Consider the following 24599-nt stretch of genomic DNA (forward strand, 5'->3'; position numbering starts at 1 on the left):
TGACAGTGATGCCAGCCTTATGTAGTTTCAGAACCAATTAATTCTGTGGATTCCCAATCATCTTCACAACATTGTATGTTATCGCTTTTGGTTTGATGCCGTATCACTCATGGCTGCTTTGTCCTCCATGAACATATTTCATCTTCTTGGGGTTGAATTTCTGGCATTATCTTCCGAATTATCCCAGAAACTCCTCCCATTGCTGCTATATGGTCTTTCCAGCTCAGCTCCCCTTCCAATTAACTCTGGCCAGCTCCTCCTTCATGTCTTTGCAGTTACATTGCTCAATTATAATCACATTCCATCGAGAAGAGACCACAGCTATAAAGCAAAACGAGTTTTGAGAGATGGGACACAAAGAATAATTGTGGATTTCTTAACTAGATACAAAGGGAGAACAAGAGAAATGATATAGATATGGAGATGTGGAAAATGAGAAAACTACATATCGAAAGAAGTACATGTACTTCCTTCAATGTTTTGGCAATTCCTGTGTGCTATGGTCCTTTGTACAGTGCACATACGACAGAGCAATATGTTCAAATGATGGGTCTGATGCCAGAACGTTTATCCCCAATAATATGACAGACACGAGTTTTGGAAAGAACCCAGCAGGCCAGCATATTTAATTCCTGGTAGAAAGGGGATTAACTGAAATAAGTTGGGACACCAGAAGCAAGAATTTATAACACACATCTTGATAAGAATGAGAGATTAGAGTTGGGAATCCCAGAAAAGGGGGAACGTTGAGAGAAGTGGAACGTATCACTTCAGTTGAGGATCAAATAATGTTTTAATGATTTATAAATTTTATACATCATTTTTTCGTTAACTGTGTCTCCGTTGTCCATTCAGAATGTGTTGTACACAAATGAAAAATGTTACGTATCTGAACACACACTGATTATACAGTGTACATAAAATCATTTTTCCTCCATTTCAAACTGTCCTGTTGCAGTGCTAGCAGGATACATGAACACCAACTGGCCACCAAAAGACATGACCCACTATCATTAGTTTCCAGACATACAGACAAAGAAGGACACCACTTTGACTGTGACAGCACACACATCCTAGGACAAAGCCACGCACGAAAGTTCTTAGAGGCAAGACATTCTTACCAGAAGTACTTCAATAAACACATCAATTTAGATCGATCTACCTTCCCATGAAAAAAAAAGAGCAGGAAATGACATCACACGCTATAAGAAACCAAGACCTATAACAGAGACTCTCACTGATGGTGTTCCATCGTCATGGTGACGAAGCATCTGAAAACAAACTTTCAAGCTTAGCGAGCTAACTTGCATACTTATAAATGGTTACTTTTCTCTTAATTGTGGAATTTGGGACCACTCTGTCACTCATGTTTTAACAGATTACGAGGCGAGGTGAGCTTTTCTGGTGTGTGGTTTTAATTAACAGAGGGTTTCGACATCGACATCAAAACAGTTTGAGGGCTTGTCGTACAGGATTTGGACAGATTTGGGGTGCAAAAGGTCCCACCAGATTCCATCACTTGGCAGTTAGTGACCTAGATCTTCAAATAAAACAGGTGAGAAAATTCATTTAATTTTGTTAACTTGTGGTTGGTTAAATTAAAATAAATGGCTTTTAACATTACTAAAGAGGTTCTGAGCTTTAAAGATGATTCCCAAATTTGCCAAGAAAGTATAGAAAGACATACTTTTAGAATTAACATGTAGATTAGAATTCGGTTTCACCAGGGACAAAAGAAAGCTGTAATCGTAATGGAGTTGGTCATGCACTTATGTGTATCACAGAAGCAGGAAACTGCAGTCGAGTTAGAAAAAACTTAAATTGCAAATATGGAAACTGGAGTTAGAAGATAAATAAAGATACAGAAAGAGAGAGAGAGAAGATAGAGAAAGAGAGGAAAAAGGAAGAGAGGGAGAATTTGAAATTCAGAAGTTTGGAATTAGATAAGAATGAAGCAGGATGAATTAACAGAATGAAGATGAAGGGAGAATGTAGGGATTTATAAAACTATGTTAATACATTGCCATATTTCGGTGAGAAAAATGCCAAACACTTTTATTTCATTTGCAAAATTGGCTCGCCAGATGGCGTGTCCAGTAAACTTGTTAGTAATGCTAGTTCAGACTAAGCTGGTGTGCATAGCATGAGAGGTATGTGCAGTGCTGTCGCATGAGGGAGCAAGAAATTATGCAGATGTCAAACAGGCTATTTTGACTGCTTATGAATTGGTACTAGAAGAATATAGACAGCGGTTCAGAAATATAGAGACGGAACCAGGTCAGATTTATATTGAGTTTGAAAGAATTCATCACAGCCATTTTGATAAATGGGTGCAGGCCTTAAAAATGGATGAGACCTGTGAGGTTCGAAAGGAGATTATTCTGCTGGAGGAGTTTAAAGAGTCACTTCCCAGATGGTAAGAACTCATGTGAATGAACAGAAAGGTCAAGAAGTGAGAAGCACAGCAGAAATGGCAGGTAAGTATGTATTGGTGCATGAGATGAAATTTAGATTCTGGGAGGATTTTCATCCTGTGAGAGATAGAAATTGGGAGAAGTGGAGATCCTACACTACAAAACATAGACAAAAGCACACTGGCAATAGTTTACCACAGGTGAAAGAAAAGCCCAAAGGGGTCTAAAGGAAGTGAAAGGCCTCAGGTGTTCTTACTAAAAGGGAACACATAAAAATACAGTGCCGATGGTTTTAGAAGGACACTGGGAAAAGGTGTTTTCACTGCAGTAAGCTGGGACACACAGTGCTGGGCGTTGAAGGAAGGTACTTTGGGAAAAGATGTGGTAAAAGAGTGGCATTAGTGAACCTGGTAAAGGAGACCCCAAGTTTAGCTGAAGAGCAGCGGGGCAATGCACAGCCAAGGCAGGGGCTGTGTATGATGACAGTGCCTGATCTCAATAAAGAATTCATCTCTGTAAATAAACCTTACTAAGGAAAAACGGGATGTGGGGGGAGGACAAGTAGTTATAATGTTGCAAGATACGGGATCTGTACAGTATCTAATAGTTGAGAAGTGAGGCTCCGAAAAAGCACAACAGATCAGGCAGCATTTGAAAAGCAGGACAATATACAAATCAGGCATAAATCCATCGTCAGGAAAGTGGTGGGGGGGCCAAGAGGGCTGAAACACAAATAGGAGGGTAGGAATTGGGCTGGTGGGAGGGTCACTGCGAAGGCTATAGGAAGATGTAGGTGGAAGTGATAGTGATATATCGGAAGGGAGGGTGGACTGGATAGGTGGGAAGGAAGATGGACATTAGGACAGTTCAAGAGGGCAGTGCTAAGTTGAACAGTTGGATCTGGGTTGAGGTTGGAGAGGAGAGATTTGGAAATTGGTGAAGCCAACATTGTTCCTGTATAGTTTGAGGGTTCCAGCTGTCCTACCACCTATCCACTTCACCATCCTCTCTGACCTTTCACCATTGCCTCCCACCTGCATTTACCTATCACTTTCCCACCCAGCTCCACCCCCACCTCCTATTTAATTCTCAGCACCTTCCCCCTCCCTTACCCCCCCACCTTCCTGATAAAGGACTTATGCCTGAAATGTCAACTCTCCTGCCCCTTGAATGCTGCCGACCTGCTGTGCTTTTCCAGCCCCCCACTGTCAACTCTGATCTCCAGCATCTGCAGTCCTCACTTACCCTCGGCCTCTAATAGTAAGAGACGGAAGTATTTTCATTCTTTCTGCCATGTTACTCAACAGTGTGATAATTTGTAGAATGGGGACAGAAATTAAACATTCCCTTGTGTAACATCAGGTTGGAGTGCCAAATCATGGATGGGGAAGTAACAGTGAGAGTGAGTGACAGGGTGTCAGTTCCAGGAATACAGTTTGTTCTTGGGAATGATTTAGCAGGATCCAAGATGGGAGAGACACCCCTTGTGGTGGAGAAGCCAAAGTAAGACCAGGGAACAGGGGAATTAAAAGGAAAATACCCAGGGATTTTTCCAGACTGTGTCATAACAAGATCCCACTGTCATAAGTTACAGCAGGAAGGAAAACCGAAAGAAAACACCAAAGGAGTTGATGCACGGAAGACTCAGGCTAAAGCATTCCTAGTGGCCTGGAATGTACACGGATGTGGTTAATTTTTGTTGTACATGTCATACATGCCAAATGGTAGGTAAGTCACAGGCAATATTAAAACTTTGTTGCCAATTGTTGCCAATTTCTGTATTCGGAGAACCTTTCACGTGGGTTATGATTAATTGTGGATCTCCCCTTTCTAAAATAAGAGTGGAAACCAATATCTGCTGATCGTAATGGATGTGTCTACCCGATTTCCAGGGATAATTCCATTATGGGGTGTTAAGGCAAAAAGGGAGATGGAGGAACTGGAAGCTTTCTTTACTCGCTGTGGGCTACGCAGTGTGATTCAGGCAGACCAAGGGTCTCATTTTACTGCTCAGCTGTTTAAGTACGTCCTGTTTAGCTTCGGCATACAGCAGTTTCAATCAAATATGTCCCATCCCGAATCCCAGGGAGCCTCGGAAATTTGGCATCAGACACTGAAGACAATACAATAACAGCGTACTGTCAGAATTACCCAAATGATTGGAATAAAAGCGTCTCATTATATTGTTTGCCATGAGAGATGCCCCAAATAAATCTATTCAGTTTACTTCCTCTGAGTTAATATTTGTACATAAAGTGAGAGGTCCTTTGAAATTAATTAAATATAAATTGACAGGACTGAAGTCGGAGATCTCACACTTGGATTAAGTATCTGAGGTGAGGGAGAGAGTAGATGGAGTAGGTGAGTTACCTAAACAGCACCTGAAGAGGACACAGCATAGAGTGAAGCAGGTGGCAGATAAAACTCTGAAACTTTGATGATTTCCCGTGGAGATGACGTATTAGTATTGCCACCAGTGGTAGGAAATCCCTTCAAAGCGAGGTTTAGTGGCCCCTTTCAAATTAAGAACATGTTGAGTCAGTTAAACTATCTGGTGAAGATACCGGATATGACAAAAAAAAAGTTAGAGTATGTCATGTGAATGAATAATGTTCCAGATGCATTAAGACTCCGGAACAGAGTTGTGGACAGATGAACAAATTGTGCAGTTTATGTGTATGATGTAGTGATCTTTTGCAAGTGATTGTAAGTTCACATGTTACTTTTGGTAGAGCATGTTGAACGATTACAAGAAACAAACTTGGTAATAAACTTAAAGAAAACAGAATTCACGAAGGCAGAGGTGACGTTCTTGGGACATTACATTGGACATGGAAGATTGACCCCATGGAACACAAAGACATAGGCAATTGAGGAATTTCCACGACCAGCCTCGAAGAAAGAGGTGCTTTGATTTTTGGAACTGAGTGGATTCTATCGGAACTTTGTTCCAAATGTCAGCAGCCTATTGGCACCACTGATGGATTTACTAATGACAAACACAGAATTGTGGTGGACAGAACAATGCCAGGAGGCATTTGAGAATTTTAAAGCAGGATTAATCACTAAACCAGTTTTAGCTGAACCAAATATTTTGAAAATTGTGTTTGATGTGAGGGATATAGGGGTCAGAGGCGTATTGATACAGAAATATGATGATGGAATTGGATGGCCAAGTGGCTACCTGTTGAAAAAACTTATTATCCACAGAAAAAAATCCAAAATCTCCATTATTGAAAAAGAATTATTGAATTTTGTACTGGCCTGACAATATTTTAATGTTTATATGACAAATAAATTGTCGGAGACGGTTGTGGACAACAACGAAAATCTTCTCACAATTTTTGGAATATTTAAAGGCCAAATTATGAGACTATTTCATTGGAGTCTTAGGTTACCGACTTTAAACTTACAAAATGTACATGCTGTGGGTCCTAAAAATGTGATAGCAGATGTGTTATCGTGGATTCAAAGGAAAAAGTGGAGATACAATTTGACTTATTCCAGTGTTATATATGTGTGCAGAATTAATATGATTGGTATAACTGAGATTAATACTTTTGTATTTCATAATAATGGGATTAACAATTAGAAGAAAAAGAAATGAAGACATCTTTTCTGATGGTTTTCTTTTCTGAAGGGGGGAGGTGTTATGAAGCCGAAAGCATGTCTGGTCACTTTAACACAGAACGGGTTTTGCTGAATGGAAAGTACAGCCACAGATGCCAGCTAAAGGTCAAACCATTCCACATGTCACAATGGGAAATGGATACCTGAGTTTTGATTGCTGTTTTGACACCAATACAAATACAACCAAAGAGTTTAAATAACGCTCAGGATATCAGAAGCCAACGGAATGTGAATATTATTGTTTAGACATCTGGAAAGCAATCAAATTATGAGAATTATTTATCATGGGGAGTATATAAACCCAGAATTTTGTCACTACAGGGAGATTCACTGCCATCCAATAGCAGAGTAACTACTGTAGAGCAGGAGAGCAAACTGGCCATTTCAAACACTCTCTATCAAAGATACATGTTCATGTAAAACCTACTTGCAGTAAAAAAAAACATGACCCAGGGAGATCAGCACCTGTAAAAGAGGGGCTTGTATTTGTGAATAGTTGTTTTTAGTGTTTCCTATTTAAGTTAAGAAACTAATTTGTTATTTTTGTTTAAATAGTCGAATGTAGGAGATCTGTGTCAGTCTTATTTTAAAGGATTACGAGATGAAGCGAGCTTTTCTGGGGTTTGGTTTTAATTAACAGAGGAGTTCGACTCCACCTTGTAAATGTCCATCCACGCTAATCCCATTTCCCTGCAGTTGGCCCATAGCCTTCTAGTCCTTTCCTATCCACATATTTATCCAAATGCTTTTGAAATGTTATTAATGTATCCCCTCAACAACATCTGCTGGCAGTTCATCCACGTACCATCCACTGTGTAAAAAAGTGGCCCCTCAGGTTCCATTTATTCATTCCCCTTTAACCTTAAACGAGTCCTCTCCAATTCTTGAATCTCTCAACCTGGGAAAAAGACTGAGAGCATTCACCCAATCCATGCACCTCATGATCTAATACAGCTCTATAAAGTCCACCCTCAATGAACTACTCTCTAAAAAAAGGTCCTAGCTTGTCCACCCTCTCCTTATAACTAAGACCATTGGGTCCTGGCAACGTCCTTGTAAGTTTCTTCTGCATTCTTTATAATTTCATAATACCCTCCCTATGACAAGGTGGCAAACACTGAACACAATATTCCAAGTGCGGACTTTCCAAAGTCCTGGGTAACTCCAACATAAATTCCCAACTTCTATACTCAATGTCCTGCCTTATGAAGGCCAATGTGCCAAAAGCCTTCTTCAATGCCCTGTCTACCTGTGACTCCTCTCTTAGAAAACCATGCACCTGAACGCCAAGGTCTTTCTGCCCACTCTACCCCTTAAGACCCCCCCCCCCCCCCCATTCACCGTGAAACTCCTACCTTGATTTGAGTTTCCAAAATGCAAGACCTCACGCTTCTATATTAAATTCCATTTGCCATTTCTCGGCCCACTTACTCACCTGATTAAGGTCCTGCTGCAATTTCTGATAAACTTCCTCACTGATCACGCTACCACTCATTTTATTGTCACCTGCAAACTTAATAATCATGCCTTGTACATTCTCAAACAAATCATAGATAAAAAACAGCTATGGACCCAGCTTCCATTCTGACAAGCATCCTTCCACGAAACCCTCTGCTTCCCACCATCAACCAAACTATCTATCCAATTGGCCAGGTCTCCCAGCATTCCACATGATGCAACCTTCCTGAGCAGCCTGCCATGTGGAACCTTATCAAAGGTCTTACTAAAATCCATAGAGACTACATCTACCACTCTGCCCTCGTCAACCTTCTCGGTCACTTCATCAAAGAACCCTAACAAATTTGGGAAGCATGATCTCCCACTCACAAGTCTATACTGATTGGTCTGAATAAAACCCTGGGCAGGTATCAGATCTTGTGGTGGGAGAGAATTTTGGTGATAGTGACCACAACTGCCTCACATTCTATATAGCTATGGAGAAGGAGAGGATTAGGCAAAATGGGAGGATATTTAATTGGGGAAGAGGAAACTATGATGCGATTAGACATGAGTTAGGAAGGATGGATTGGGAGCAATTGTTCCATGGTAAAGGCAGTTTAGACATGTGGAGACTGTTTAAGGAACAGTTGTTGCAAGTGATGAATAAATATGTCCCTCTGAGACAGGCAAGAAGTGGTAAGATAAAGGAACCTTGGATGACGAGAGCGGTGGAGCTTCTCGTCAAAAGGAAAAAGGTAGCTTACATAAGGTGGAGGAAGCTCGGGTCAAGCTCAGCTCTAGAGGATTACAGGCAGGCGAGGAAGGAGCTTAAAAATGGTCTGAGGAGAGCCAGGAGGGGGCATGAGAAAGGCTTGGCAGAACGGATTAGGGAGAACACAAAGGCATTTTACACTTATGTGAGGAATAAGAGAATTGTCAAAGAAAGAGTAGGGCCGATCAGGGGTAGCATAGGGAATTTGTGTGTGGAGTCTGAGGAGGTAGGGGAAGCCCTAAATGAGTTTTTTGCTTCTGTCTTTACGAAAGAAACGAACTTTGTAGTGAATGAAACCTTTGAAGAGCAGGTGTGCATGCTGGAATGGATAGAGATAGAGGAAGCTGATGTGCTGAAAGTTTTGTCAAACATTAAGATTGACAAGTTGCCAGGCCCGGACCAGATTTGTCCTCGGCTGCTTTGGGAAACGAGAAATGCAATTGCTTCATCACTTGCAAAGATCTTTTCATCCTCGCTCTCCACTGGAGTCGTACCTGAGGACTGGAGAGAGGCAAATGTAATTCCTCTCTTCAAGAAAGGAAATAGGGAAATCCCCGGCAATTACAGACCAGTAAGTCTCACGTCTGTTGTCTGCAAGGTGTTAGAAAGGATTCTGAGGGATAGGATTTATGACCATCTGGAAGAGCATGGTTTGTTTAAATGCAGTCAGCATGGCTTTGTGAGGGGCAGGTCATGCCTCACAAACCTTATCGAGTTCTTTGAGGATGTTACTAGACAAGTTGATGAGGATCGAGCTGTGGATGTGGTGTATATGGACTTTAGCAAGGCATTTGATAAGGTTCCCCATGGTAGGCTTATTCAGAAGGACAGGAGGAATGGGATTCAGCGGAACATAGCTGTCTGGATACAGAATTGGCTGGCCAACAGAAGACAGCGAGTGGTAGTAGAAGGAAAATATTCTGCCTGGAAGTCTAGGGTGAGTGGTGTTCCACAGGGCTCTGTCCTTGGGCCTTTATTGTTTGTAATTTTTATTAATGACTTGGATGAGGGGATTGAAGGATGGGTCAGCAAATTTGCAGATGACACAAAGGTTGGAGGTGTCGTTGACAGTATAGATGGCTGTTGTAGGCTGCATTGGGACATTGACAGGATGCAGAGATGGGCTGAGAGGTGGCAGATGGAGTTCAACCTGGATAAATGTGAGGTGATGCATTTTGGAAGGTCGAATTTGAAAGCTGAGTACAGGAATAAGGATAGGATTCTTGGCAGTGTGGAGGAGCAGAGGGATCTTGGTGTGCAGGTACATAGATCCCTTAAAATGGCCATCCAAGTGGACAGGGTTGTTAAGAAAGCATATGGTGTATTGGCTTTCATTAACAGGGGGATTGAGTTTAAGAGTCGTGAGATCTTGTTGCAGCTCTATAAAACTTTGGTTAAACCGCACTTGGAATATTGAGTCCAGTTCTGGTCGCCCTATTATAAAAAAGATGTGAATTCTTTGGAGAGGGTTCAGAGGAGGTTTACCAGAATGCTGCCTGGAATGGAGGGCTTATCTTATGAGGAGAGGTTGACTGAGCTCGGACTTTTTTCATTGGAGAAAAGGAGGAGAAGAGGGGACCTCATTGAGGTATACAAGATAATGAGAAGCATAGATACAGTCGATAGCCAGAGACTATTTCCCAGGGCAGAAATGACTAACACGAGGGGTCATAGTTTTAAGCTGGTTGGAGGATAGTATAGAGGTGGGTTCTTTACACAGAGAGTTGTGAGAGCATGGAATGCGTTGCCAGCAGCAGTTGTGGAGGCAGGGTCATTGGGGACATTTAAGAGACTCCTGGACATGCATATGGTCACAGAAATTTGAGGGTGCATACATGAGGATCAGTGGTCGGCACAACATCGTGGGCTGAAGGCCTATTCTGTGCTGTACTGTTCTATGTTCTATGTTCTAAGTAATGGTTACAGTAAATAGTTTCTGTCATTGTAAGATGATTCAAGTTCGTAAGTAATGCCATCTTCCTGTAGATCTTTGCTGAGAGATCATTTGGGGCATTCTCTACAGATTTGAGCTCCTTTGTAAGGAATGATCTCCTTACCACAGACACGGGTGATGGTTTCATGAGGAGACAGAGTGAAGAAGCTGAGTGTTTAATCTGTAGAGCTGTGGGATACGATGAAATGGAGATGCTAAACGCGAGGAGTTTCAGCGATCTCTCATTTCCAAAAGAGACATTGAAAGGGTGAGAAATTCCATACTTTAACCAGGATTGATTGGTTTGATTTGTTGCCACGTGTACCTCAGTACAGGGAAAAACTTTATTAATGAGCAGTGGAGGCAGATCATAGTAAGCATGGCCAGACAGATCATAGTATGGAAATAGGCTTGAACAGAGTAAGGCATACAGGTTACACTGCACAGGACATGCACTCGACAAGATCAACATGAACAAGATCAGCATTATTTGAACTTAGAGAGTCCATTCATCAGTCTAACGTGTCTTTCCTAATAGTTTATATGCCTTAATTAACTCTCCCCACATTATTATGCAGTCGGCGTGTGAACCCGTACTGAATGTTATGTTGCTCACAATCCTCAACAGTAGCCACAATACCTTCCATCTGCAACTGGTAGCCATTCCCACCAGCTTCCGCCCTACACAGAGAACAGCAGGCTGTCTTTTTGGAAATGCAAGATGCCTTCTTGAGACTTCACACAAGACATATGTCTTCCTTCCTCACTGCGAGAAAACCACATTATAGTCCCACGTGTGTATCATGAGCCTTGGAGCCACGAGGAACAACGTGGAGTAGTCTGGCTGTGTAGCCTCTGCTACAATTGTTCATCATGTTAGAACATCAATTTGTGGGCGGCACGGTGGCACAGTGGTTAGCACTGCTGCCTCGCAGCGCCAGAGACCCGGGTTCAATTCCCGACTCAGGCGACTGACTGTGTGGAGTTTGCACGTTCTCCCCGTGTCTGCGTGGGTTTCCTCCGGGGGCTCCGGTTTCCTCCCACAGTCCAAAGATGTGCAAGTCAGGTGAATTGGCCATGCTAAATTGCCCGTAGTGTTAGGTAAAGGGGTAAATGTAGCGGTATGGGTGGGTTAAGCTTTGGCTGGTCGGTGTGGACTTGTTGGGCCGAAGGGCCTGTTTCCACATTGTAAGTAATCTAATCTAATCTAAGGAGACAGTGAGGACTGCCGATGTGGAGGTCAGGGTAGAGAGTGGTTTGCTGGAAAAGCATAGCAGGTCAGACAGCATCCGAGGAACAGGAGAATCGACGTTTGGGGCATAATACATTCATCAGGAAACAGCATCAATTACCTCATTCTGTCCCTGTGTAAGTGCGTTGAGGGGGGAATGGCCTCCTCCTGTTCCTATATAAGTGACTTAAGGGGCTGAATGGCCTCATTCTGTTTCTGTGTAATTGACTCAAGGGACTGAATGACTTCGTCCTTGTCCGATTGGACAGGGCCAAGGGCCTGACTGGTTACCCTTGGTTCCTGTTTGACAGGTCGATGTGACGGCAAGTGTGATGATGCTGCAACTTTAAGAGGTTATTTTGTCCTGGTTTTTTTTTCCTGTTTATATATATTTTATTAAACAAATTACAAAACAGTTTACAAAAAACATTGACAGCTGTATCCTGGTTTTTTTTAAGAGAGACATTAAACGATCGTTACTAACCTGGCTAGTTAAGACCACTTGAGTAAACAGCTAGGGAGGCCTTGGGTTTATTTCAATGCAGACTGAATAGGTGTGGCCAGCTCTCACAGATTAGGATCTCTGGGTTTTGGTTTCTCAGCAACATCAGAAACTATTGGGGTTTCAACAGAGTTGGAAGCTTCAGTGGATGTCTCCTGGCTGCTACTCTATCTGAATTTTCTCTTGATGTTGTTTTTAACTCCTGGATTGGAGAAATGTTTGTGATAATCTGTGAACGAATATTCATTTTTGTTGTGGTTGTGTTCGCCGAGCTGGAAGTTTTTGTTGCAAACGTTTCGTCCCCTTGCTAGGCGACATCATCAGTGCTTGGGAGCCTCCTGCGAAGCGCTTCTTTGATGTTTCCTCCGGTGTTTATAGTGGTCTGTCCCTGCCGCTTCCGGTTGTCAGTTTCAGCTGTCCGCTGTAGTGGTTGGTATATTGGGTCCAGGTCGATGTGTTTGTTGATGGAGTTTGTGGATGAATGCCATGCCTCTAGGAATTCCCTGGCTGTTCTCTGTCTGGCTTGCCCTATGATACTAGTGTTGTCCCAGTCGAATTCATGTTGCTTGTTGTCTGCGTGCGTGGCTACTAAGGATAGCTGGATAACTTCCAGCTCGGCGAACACAACCACAACAACGAGCACCCGAGCTACAAATCTTCGCACAAACTTTGAATATTCATTTTTGCCAAGGGCTGTATTTATGGAACTTTCCTATATTGTGACAGTTCATTAGTAATAGCTGCACGATCTATTATTCTGTTAACTCGTCCAATAGAGTTAAGTTATTCTAAATTCCTTTTTTTAGGTTTCATTTTATCTTTCGTGTTTAAATAAATGGTGTTTTGCTCCACACCGAGCAGCTTGACCAGTCACATTGCATCTGGAACAGACACGTTAGATTTCCTTCAAAATAAGAAAACATTAGAATCTAGGCTTCTGCTTTCAAATATTTTTGAGGGGCTCTGGTGTGGCCCATCACACTAGACTCCTTCTCTTCCTGAGTAATACGCAGGAGGCACTGAATGGGCTGTCCCTGTTCTTCTCCAATAGAGCCAATGGGCTGAATGACTTCCTCATATTCCTGTGAAACCAGTGTCAGGTGCTGAATGAACACTTATTTTACGGTGGCAATGTGCAGTGTCAGGCAGTGCTGTTACATGCATGTTATGGACCCTTTAACAGCACATGCCTCAATGGAGTCCGGGTCTTGCTGCTCAGGGACACAGAGCAGTTCAGGAGCTGACGGGGGGACAAAATGTTCTGAACATTGTGGAATCTCCAGTGACTATCCCCACTTCTGATCTTAAGGTGGGGAGGGTGGGGGCGGGGAGACATTGATGAAGCAGCTGAAGATGTTTGTGAAGAGGAAGCTACCCTGAGGATCTCCGACAAAGGTGACCCTAGACAGAGATGATGAACATCTTCCTTTGTGCCATGTTTGAATTCAAACACTGGAGAGTTTATTCTGATTCCTATTATGTCCAGTTTTGTTAAGCTCCTTGGCGTCAATGGAAGACACCCACTGCCTTGATATCAGGGCCAGTCATTTTTACCTGAACCCTTGTCTCAATCTCTTTTTTTCAGATCAATAGGCCATGGTATAGGAGCAGCAAGTGGTTTTTTCCAGCAGGTGGTACTGAATGTCAGAATTTCTGTTCTCAAGAGTGTTGGGGAGCTAGACGACTGAAAGTATTTGAAGAGGAGGTAGATGGATATTGACCTGTCAGAGATTTGAGGGCTATGAAGGATTGAGTATGAAAGAGGATTTGAGACCTAGAGCAGATCAGCCATGATCTTAATGAAGGGCAAGGCAGGTTTGGGGAGTGAACGACCTGCCCCTGTTTCTGATGTTCTCACATACTTTTATTTTAAAATTAGTGCGTGTTATTTTCATGGATGTTCTGTTATTGTATCTTGCAGTCAGTGAGACCAGAGGATTTTGTGAGCCATCGCTGGGTGTGGTATGGGGGCTGTATTCACAGTGAATCTGGGTCTACTACATGACCAATAAATGAAGCACAAGTTGCAGATAGAGGAAGCCTCTTTCATACCCAGCCTGGGTTTAGAAATTACATTTCCGAAATCACTTCAAAGCGTGTGGGACAGTCTTGAAGGGCTGAATGGTCTCCTCTGTTTCTGTGCACCAGGTTTTAGCAGCAAGTAGCCTCCAACTGCTCCTGTCTAGCTGGTATGAGGGGCTGAGTGGAACACAGAAATATGGAACTGAGGAGCAGGAGTGGGTCATTAGAGACTTTGAGCTTTCTCCACCAGGCACTAAGATTGTGGCTGATCAGGTTGTGGTCTCAGCCTCATTTTCCTGTCTGCGTCCCATTATCCATGAATCACTTCTATGTCAAATATTTAACTAACTAAGCTTTCAATCAATGTGAACAACAGAGGCACGATAAACTTCCAGTGAAGAGAATTCTGACTTGAAAGGTACCTTCAGAATTTTTCGTCGTCCCTCTTAGAGAATCAGAGGTGAAAATGTGTTGCAGGAATGACTCATTCCAGAAGGAGGGCTTATGCCCGAAACGTCGATTCTCCTGTTCCCTGGATGCTGCCTGACCTGCTGCGCTTTTCCAGCAACACATTTTCAGCTCTGATCTCCAGCATCTGCAGTCCTTACTTTCTCCTCTTAGAGAATCAGACAGTCATGCAGTGTGGAAACTGAACCGTAAAACCAATTTGTTCACTCCAATCAGATATCAAATCTGATCTAGTCCCATTTGCCACCATTTGACCTCACCATCTGACCTCTTTCAGATATTTTTAAAATGCTTGATTGTAACCACCTTCACCATTTCCTCTGACAGCACTTTCTGTACACACACCCCTCTCTGTATGTAACACTTACCTTCAGTTCCATTCTAAATCATTCCGTCCTCGCCTTCAACCTATGTCCTCTTGTTCTGGGCTCCCCTATCCTGGGGAGCAGAACGTGGCTGTTCAGAATATCCATTCCCCTGATGGTTTTATAAACCTCTATCATGTCACGCCTCAGCCTCTGACCCTCCGGGGGAAACACCTCAACCTAATCAAACTCTCCCTCAAGTTCAAACCTCCAGTCCTAGGACATCCGTGTAAATCCCTTTTGCAAACAACCGAGTTGTACGTAGCATTCTTAACGTGGCCTCACCAACATCCTGTACAGATGCAACATGCCACCACAACTCCTATACTCAATGCTTTAACTGATTAAGGCAAATGTGCCAAATGTGTTCTGCACCACACTGTCTACCTGCAACTCATTGCTGTGATGAGGAATAAGGAGGGAGAGAGAGAGAGTGTAATAGACCATCCCTTCTCAGGCAGATTACATTTTCTTCCTCTCTGAGTTGAATCACACTGTAATGTCATCCTTTCCCAAACTGGACCATGTTCGGTCTCCTTGTACATTGTCCAAACTATGTCTCCATCACATTCCCTGTTCCATGTAGGTGCATCATTGTTGCTGTCATGCACAGAGCCATACCCTTAGCAGAAACTGGTCTTGGTCGATTTGAAAATATGTTTATTTGTACCTGCGTCATTAAAAAATAAAATATTTAATGTATTCAGAATATCTGAATTAAAATGAATGCATTTTTTAACAAATACAGAAATTGCTGGAAAAGCTCGGTAAACCTGTCAGCATCCAGATGCCTTTTACATGCTGTAGTTGTACCAGCCTCTGTCACTTCCTCTGGCAGCTCATTCTATATGCACACCACCCTCTGTGTGAAAAGGTGCCTCTTAGGCCTCTTCAAAACCTTTCCCCTGTCACTTTCATCCAATGCCCTCTAGTTTTGGACGCCCCTACACTGGGGAAAAACCCTGACTACTCACCCTATCCATGACCATTCTGATTTTATAAACTTCTACTGCTACGAAATGTGACTCCAATCAACACGAAAGACTGTACTTTCAGTCATCCTGGGCCTAAATTCTGAAAGTCAATACTGACACGTCTTCTTTCTCCATCAAGTTTAAGTCCATCTTAATCATTTTGTTCAGATGTATTATGAAAGACTTCTGTGAGATTTACACCAGTCCCTTTGTGCCCGGAGGTAGGGACACCAGCACCACACGGCAATACCCATAAAGCTGCAACATTATTTTCCTGTGTGTTTACTCATCAGCCTGTTCTGACACGCTGTGACATACCTTTGCAACAGGCAGGACTTAAATCCAGCCCTACTAGTCCAGAGCTAGGAACACTACCACACAAGTTCAGGAATTGGAATCAAATCCAGAGTTCTGGCTCAGAGGCAGGGACACTACCCACTCTACTACAATACCCAGACTTGGGGTCATATTTTAAGTACCAGCTTTCAGCTCTGTGTGGAATTATTATAATCAGGTTGCCATTACTAAGCTACACAAAACATTTTGTATTGTTCAACAAATGCAAGATATTTGTCTCAACTGTAGGATGTTGAGTGCACGTGCTGCGCCATCGAAATTAAATATGAACATCTTTAATCGCTATTATCTGTAGTCTGCAAAATTAGGGAAAGAAAGTCTGCAGACACACTCAGCCCAGTGAAGGGTCTCGAATAGATTTTTATCACTGAACACCAGAGACGGAGAAAGAGCATAATTTCTGGCTCCAAAACACGGATCAGTATTACCCAACTATCACGTGTGACTGCCCTCTTCCGAAAACCAGGAAATGATACCAGGCCGCTGATTACTGTCCAGATTCTCCTCCTCACTGACTGTGTCTGCAATCTGTCCCTCCTCCCCCTAACTACACAAGGCAAACCAAGCTCAGGGTCTTTGTGAAAATCAAGACCGAAGTCTGCAGGCCTTCTGGAGACAGGGAGGATATTTTAAAGGGGGAGAGTGAGGAGGTGGCAATATCACACACTGGGCTGAGGGGCGGCAGATGGAGTTTAGTTTGGATTAATGTGAGATATTGGATTTGATAAATCAAACAATTAAAAGCAGGGCTTTTGGCAGTGTTGTAGAACACAGACCTAGACCGTCAGGTATAATTCTTTTAAATTTGCATCTCATACAGATAATGTGGTTAAGAAGGTGTTTAACACACTTGTCTTTATTGGTCAGACCTTTGAGTATCAGAATTGGGACGTCATGTTGAGGTAGTATAGGGCATTGGTGAGACCTCTTCTGGAATACTGTGTCCAGTCTGGTCACCCTGCCCGCACATTCCGTTGGCACACCACCCTCGGGTGAAAATGCTGCCCCTTAGGTCACTTTTAATTTTTTCCACTCTCACCTAGTTTTGGTCTCCCCTGCCCTTAGAAAATACCTTGACCATCCACTTTGATATTACTGACCTTGATATTATTAAGCTGGAGAGGGTTGAGTAGACATTAACCTGGATGTTGCTGGGAATGGAGTGACTGAGCTATAAGGAGAGGCTGGATAGGCTGGGACCCCTTTCACTGGAGAGTATGAGATTAAGGGGTAACTTTACAAAGGTTTATAAAATCACGAAGGGTATAAATAAGCTGAAGTGCTGATGTCTTTTCCCTAGAGTTGGGGATTCAAAACTGAGGGATATTTTAAGTGTGAGGAAAAAGATTTACAAAAGTCATGAGAGGTAATTATTTTAGACAGAACCTAGCTTGGGTGTGGAATGAACTTCCAGAGGAAGTGGTGAAAGCAGGGACAGTTACAACGTTTAAAGGACATTTAGATTAGTACATGGATAAGACATCAGTTTGGATGGTGCTGTGAGCAGCTGCTCTCTCCCTCCCCCTCTCTGAATGAATCCCTGTTGGTTCTCACCTCTGCCATGTCTGTGCAGTGGCGTGTGGAGGCCAGCAGAGGGTGGCATTGCATCACTTTAAATACCACAGAGACCTGCTCCACTTAGAGACACACAGATACACACATGGGAAGCTAAGAGAGGGCATGAAAAATCTTTGGCGGATAGGATCAAGGATAACCCAAAGGCATTTTATGCGTATGTGAGAAACATGAGAATGATGAGAACGAGGGTAGGTCCGATCAAGGACAGTAGTGGGAGACTGTGTATTGAATCGGAAGAGTTAGGAGAGGTCTTGAATGAGTACTTTTCTTCAGTATTTGCGAACGAGAGGGACCGTATTGTTGAAGAGGAGAGTGTGAAATGGACTGGTAAGCTAGAGGAGATACTTGTTAGGAAGGAAGATGTGTTGGACATTTTGAACAACTTGAGGATAGACAAGTCCCCCGGGCCTGACGGGATATATCCTAGGATTATGTGGGAAGCAAGAGAGGAAATTGCAGTACCGTTGGCAATGATCTTTTCGTCTTCACTGTCAACGGGGGTGGTTGATTGACAATCACCTGATGAGGGAGCGTCGCTCCGAAAGCTAGTGCTTCCAATTAAACCTGTTGGACTATAACCTGGTGCTGTGTGATTTTTAACTGTATTCTTTGAGGAGGTGACCAAGCATGTGGATGAGGGTAGAGCAGTGGATGTAGTATACATGGATTTTAGTAAGGATCTTGGGGTCTATGTTCATAGATCTTTGAAAGTTGCCACTCAGGTGGATAGAGCTTGTAAGAAGGCCTATGGTATATTAGTGTTCATTAGCAGAGAGATTGAATTCAAGAGTCGTGAAGTGATGTTGCAGCTGTACAGGACTTTGGTTAGGCCACATTTGGAGTACTGTGTGCAGTTCTGGTCGCCTCACTTTAGGAAAGATGTGGAAGCTTTGGAGAGGGTGCAGAGAAGATTTACCAGGATGCTGCCTGGAATGGAGAATAGGTCGTACGAGGATAGGTTGAGAGTGCTAGGCCTTTTCTAATTGGAACGGCGAAAGATGAGGGGTGACTTGATAGAGGTTTATAAGATGATCAGAGGAATAGATAGAGTAGACAGTCAGAAACTTTTTCCCCGGGTACAACAGTGTTACAAGGGGACATAAATTTAAGGTGAAGGGTGGAAGGTATAGGGGAGATGTCAGGGGTGGGTTCTTTACCCAGAGAGTGGTGGGGGCATGGAATGCGCTGCCCGTGGGAGTGGCAGAGTCAGAATCTTTGGTGACCTTTAAGCGGCATTTGGATAGGTACATGGATGGGTGCTTAAGCTAGGACAAATGTTCGGCACAACATCGTGGGCCGAAGGGCCTGTTCTGTGCTGTATTGTTCTATGTTCTATGTTCTATGAATTGTTAGGGCACGGTGTGAATCTCATCTGGAAATTTAAACTAAACATAAAGAAATACTCAATTCATCTCGTAAACTGTTAAAATATGAGTGACAAAGAACTGTCAAATTCCACTGTTTAAATAATAACGTCAATTTTTTAACTCTGAAAGTGAACATTTTACATCAAGCATTCTGAACTCTGAGACCCCCTTTCTCTTAACTGCTTATTACCCTACTCCAACTCTATAACGATATACTCTTTCAATAAGACACTTATTAAAATCGCACAAACTTAATTTCAAAATCACACCGCAGCTGTTGTTTGTGTGTCTTCTTGCGGCTGTAGATCACATTGGGTCATCTTCTGTCTTTTTACTGCGGATATGTTTCATATGAAAAGGTACCTTTGATAGAGAGTGTTTCCTAATCTCTTGGATCTGTGTAGATGGCATTTGCTCTGTCTGCAATTTTCAAAACGCCTGCATTTTTAATATCCATAACATTGGTGCATCTCATTGGTTCAATTTTCAAAAACCAATAATTTCAAACTTGATTTGGTTTTAGTTTTCTGGGGTATAATTTAAACTGATTGGTAAAATTCGAATTGTTTTCCAAACAGCAACCATCTCAGGGATCTATTTCACAGCCAAATGTGACATATTTTCAGTTGTCCTTGACACTCTGGGTCTGCCATTCACTCATACATAGGCGCTTGTAAGCTCTCAGTTCAGGACAGCTTTCCCTCTCTCTTAAATGTACAGTACACACTTTCAACTTCATTACATTAATACCCTGATGTCAATGCAGATATTTGGAGCCAATCCAGATTTCTCTTGCTCTATGGTTTGTCAAAATTTAATTCACTCCTTCTGGTTTGTACCAGGAATTATGTTGCTCCATTGACAGCAAGTCATTATTCGACTCCGTCCGTGGGAATATAGCAGTATTTCGCTTGCTCACAATCGTGTGTGTGAGGCAGGATTTCAGTTGTTTCATAGGGACTATGACACTATGACAATCTCAAGTTTGTAGATGGCACCAAACCCGGAAGAATTGTAAAGTCTATGGAGGACGTTGTGGAACTCTAACAGGACAATTACCCGTTGGTGTAGTGTTCAGGTTCATGGCAGATGGCGATCACTGCAAAGCAGTGTGAGGTGATGCACTTTGGTCGGAAGAACATTGAAAGACATTTTAAAACAGGCTGTACCGTTATAAAGGGGGTGCAGGAGCAGAGGGTGGTGGCTGTATATGAGCACAGATTGTTGAAAATGTCAGGACAAGTGGGGAGAGCAGTAACTATCACAGATTAGTTTCAGTATCTGAGCTGTTTACAGGAGGAGGTGTAGGAGGGAGCCTCTGTGCTCCTTTTCTGGGAGGTGGGGGAGACGATGTGATATGAGCCCATCCTCCTGCCCACCGAGACTGTGGGGATTCCATTTGTATCAGCTAGACACAAAAGAGAGGTGACATCAGGGCCACGGTTTCTAAGTTGTGCCGGGGTGAAACGGAGCTGCCAGTGGGTTTAAAGTGAGACTTGCCCTTCACTGAATTGCTCCTTACTCGGTCTGTGGGACGTGGGTGTTTCAGAATCTCCACACGAGGCGTCCTGGTCCCCTCCGGCTCATACAAGGGTCCTCCCCACATGGCGGGGGGAGGGGGGGTGAGGGAACGGATATCGGGCACTCTGCCACCCGTCTTGGCCCTTTCTGTCATATTCCAGGCTGTTGCTCCTGGAATGGGAGAAGGGGAGGGAAGAAATGAGGTTGGGGATGGGTGTCCCGGCTGTTAGTACTGGTGTAGGTGGGGCTGATATGGTGAGGAGTCTGGACGGAGTCAGTCCACAACGTTGTATCCATGCAGTGTTATTGTTGTGGGGGGTGTAGTGAAGGGGGAGAGAGAGAGAGAAACAGGAAGGTGCTGCATGCGGTAGTGTGAGTGGTATGAGTCTTGTTCTGGGGTACGCGCTTTAACGGATATAGTGAGTGTGAAGGAGCAGAGAGAATACGGTGAGCCTTATGCTGACAGAGCGGGGATGGTTATTGATGCTTGTCCTGTATTGCTGGACATTTCTTTAGACCGCAGATACTGCACTGAGCTGGGTGGTGAGCTCAGACCATGCTCGGTGCGTCTGGTGGTGTGGCCCCTCTGGGAAGAGAATGGTCCCCCCTATACTAGCCCATTCACTAGGACCTCTGTGTCCCCGTCGACAAACCGTGGTGCAATTGTCCCTTATCTGTGATGCTCTGGGTAAACTGTGCAGGCAGATCCGAATTCAGAAAGCTCAACCGTGTGCCCATTAGCCTGTTAAAGATGGCAACAATGCCAGGGATCATGGAATATCCAGTGTCATCCGGGTGATGGTGAGTACCTCCAGCCATGATGGGTGGCAGAATCTGGTTGGTATTGAATGAGAGGGACACCATGTGGTGGGGTGGTTAGTCGATGAGGTGAGTTCGATAAGATAGCACCAGGAAACTAGCTCGGCCTCATGCAGACAGTCCCTCTGTCACACTCAATGAAAATGTCACTGAAACAAATTATTGTTAGATTCAGCCCAATGAGTCAAAGACTCTGCTGATCCTACGCCCAGATAGAAAGCTGTAGAACACCCATCCAATACTCTCCATCATCTGAACTCCCACCAATATCCTGTTCAACCATCATTCCAGGAAGCACTGGCTCATTTTACAGAATTCTGTCAAAATGTTTTCATTTCAGCATTCTGAAACCTGGGAACACATCCTTCCATGACACTCTCTCAGTCTCCCCCCCTCTCTCCATTTCCCATACCCCTCCCATTTGTTATTGTTTAAACTGATTCCCCCTCCATCTCTCTCTAGCAATGAGTTTCGCACCCACAGCACCCCCTTGTCAGTGCACAATGGAAATATGGAGCTGTTAAATGGATGGGAGCTGTACATCCTGTCACTTCCAGCATGGGCTGTAAGTTTCCCCACACTGGGCAGGGATCTGACACTGCACTGAGCAATGCAGTGGGTAGGGTACACAGCTCTACACGAGGGGAGGGTAACTGCTTCAGGTTACAAATTGGTGATCACTGCACAGCATCCTGGTGCTGGATAGATATCTAATCCGGGTTTATTGATCAATGCATGGATGTGGTCTCCACTGCTTCCCACACTGAACAAACAGGAGGCTCGAGGAACACAGCAAGCCACAGCATCAGAAGGTATGGAATTTGACATTTCCGGTGTAACCCTTCTTCAGGACTCCTGCAGAAGGGTTACTCCCGAAACATCGACTTCTGCACCTCCTGATGCTGCCTGGCTTGCTGTGTTCTTTCAGAGAGATGGGACCATACTTTCCATATCTGGACAGGTCAGAGTGAACCCTCCAGTACACATGGTATCACTAAGTCCTGTAATCCCTCTCCATTTCTGTAATACGCAGCTTGTTATTCTTCCTGAAAAAAAATCACAGGTTCACAGTTACCCACGTTATTATTCGATCTGCCAAGTTGTTGTCCATTACTTATCCATTTACAGATTCTCTACCTCCCTTGATAACTTCAGTTTCTCTCAATTTTAGTGTCAGTTTAAATTTAGTTAGAATATGTTTGTTCCATTTCTGGAAACCATTTATATAGTTTGCAAATAGTTGAGGTTCCAGCACTGGTCACTGTGTCACTGCAGTCGTTAATTGGTGCTAAACTGATAGAGATTGATTTTTCCCTCATTTATCCCTGCTCCTGACTCAGGAACCTGTCCTCCCCATATTCCTCTGGAGCAGCTTTGAAAGGCTGTATCTTCCTTCCATTTCCTGTGTAACAGGTATGAGAGATTAAAAGATCTGCTCCAATTGCTCAGTAACAGCCTCCAATGGCCGAATGGCCTCATTCCGTTCGTGTTTAAAACTCTTAATGGGCTGAATAGCCTGCTTCAGTACAGGTGTAATTGGGAATGGTGCAGAACATTTAGGAACCATCAGTGAACAGCCCTCTTCTGACTTTATGATGGAGGGAAGGCCATTGATGCTGCAGCTGCTGCTAGCCCACAGTACCTCATGGATGGCCAGTTTCCATGTGCTCGGTCCTTTAGAAGTATGTCCTACTTCACAGGAGGGAGAGCCACATCACACAGTGGTCAGGGTCTTCAATATGATGCTGAGACTTTCCCTCCACCAGGACTGTGTGCTGGCTGCTCCGACAGATACTGTTAGGGACAAATCCATCTGGGACAAGGGATTTGGTGAGAATGTTTCCCTCTTGTTGGTTCCTCCATCACTTTCCCCAGTCTGGCTGCTGCGTATTTGAGGTCTCTCCCTGCTGAGTCAGGGGTGGGATTGTGGGGACACTCTTGGTGATGGACATTGAAGTCCCACACCCAGAGGATGGTCAGTGTCCTTATCACCCTCAGTGCTTCCTCTGATTTGTTTTCAACATCGAGGGGAACTGAATTATCACCGAGGGGACGGGTGAGGGGCAGGGGATGTACATCATCAGGTGATTTCCTTGGCCATCTGTGACCTGTTACCATGTGATTTCACGGGTTCTGGAATCAATGTTGGGGATTTGCAAGGTAACTCCTTCCCTGACTGTATCCCAGGGAGTCTCCACCGCTGGTGGGTCTGTCCTGCCGGTGGGACAGGATATACCCAGGGATGGTGATGGGGCTTCATGAAACATGACCCATCAGGCCTGGTCCCGTGAGTATGACAGTGTCAGACTGCTTCCTGACTGGGAGTGTGGTGCTGGAAAAGCACAGCAGCTCAGGCAGCATCCGAGGAGCAGGAGAATCAACTTTTAGGGCATAATCTCTTTATCAGGAAGGAGGCTTGTCGGCCGGGGGGCTGAGAGTTAAGTGGGAGGGGGTTGGGCTTGGGCTGGAGGGAAGGATGCTGGGAATGCGATCGGTAGATGGAGGTGGGGGAGAGTTGATAGGTCAGAGAGGAGGGTTGGGTGGATGGGGGAAAAGATGATGGACAGGTCAAGGAGTTCCCCAGAATGTTCTGTCCCCCACATTCTATAACTGACATTCCCCGGAATGTTCTGTCCCTGAGATTCTATAACTGACACTCCCCGGGAAGTTCTGTCCCTGACATTCTATAACTGACATTCCCCGGAATGTTCTGTCCCTGAGATTCTATAACTGACACTCCCCAGGAAGTTCTGTCCCTGAGATTCTATAACTGACACTCCCCAGGACGTTCTGTCCCTGACATTCTATAACTGACATTCCCCGGAACGTTCTGTCCCTGACATTGCGTGTGAACAGCCGGACGTCAGTGAATTGAACAAACGATAAGATCCCGAGGGAAGAGATCCTGTTCCAGGGAGAAGGAGACACTGTTCCAGAGGCCCCTCAGGCAGTTAAAGGGGTGAATAAGTTTTCCCTGCATTTACATTTCTTCACGACACAGGATCAACTACAATTTAGACCAAAATACAGGAATTCCCAAACTCCGTTTGTCTTCAGGAAACTGGGAGAGAATCCTTCAGGACAGCAACGTTTCCACCCTCCGTATTAGGAACTGGGAAGGAGTGACCTGTGTCTGCTCTCGAGTGATCGAGTGCATGGGATTCGTCTAGAAACCATCTGTCCTTATGGATGTGTCTCTGTGTGTT

At 44.0% G+C, this 24599-nt stretch overlaps 1 long non-coding RNA gene across 4 annotated transcripts in view; it reads left to right on the forward strand.

Moving 5' to 3' along the window:
• The window catches only part of LOC148141961 (uncharacterized), a 63468-nt gene that overhangs the window by 38543 nt on the left and 326 nt on the right, over positions 1-24599 (forward strand). For all 4 annotated transcript variants that reach the window (XR_015752254.1, XR_015752255.1, XR_015752256.1 and 1 more), the window contains exon 2: positions 1379-1555. This is a non-coding gene — a long non-coding RNA (uncharacterized LOC148141961). The remainder of the gene's footprint in view (positions 1-1378; positions 1556-24599) is intronic.

Source organism: Chiloscyllium plagiosum, unplaced genomic scaffold (assembly GCF_037043375.1).
Source record: "Chiloscyllium plagiosum isolate Xiang-an unplaced genomic scaffold, Cpla_swu_hap1 HiC_scaffold_31, whole genome shotgun sequence".
NCBI classification, from domain to species: Eukaryota; Metazoa; Chordata; class Chondrichthyes; order Orectolobiformes; family Hemiscylliidae; genus Chiloscyllium; species Chiloscyllium plagiosum.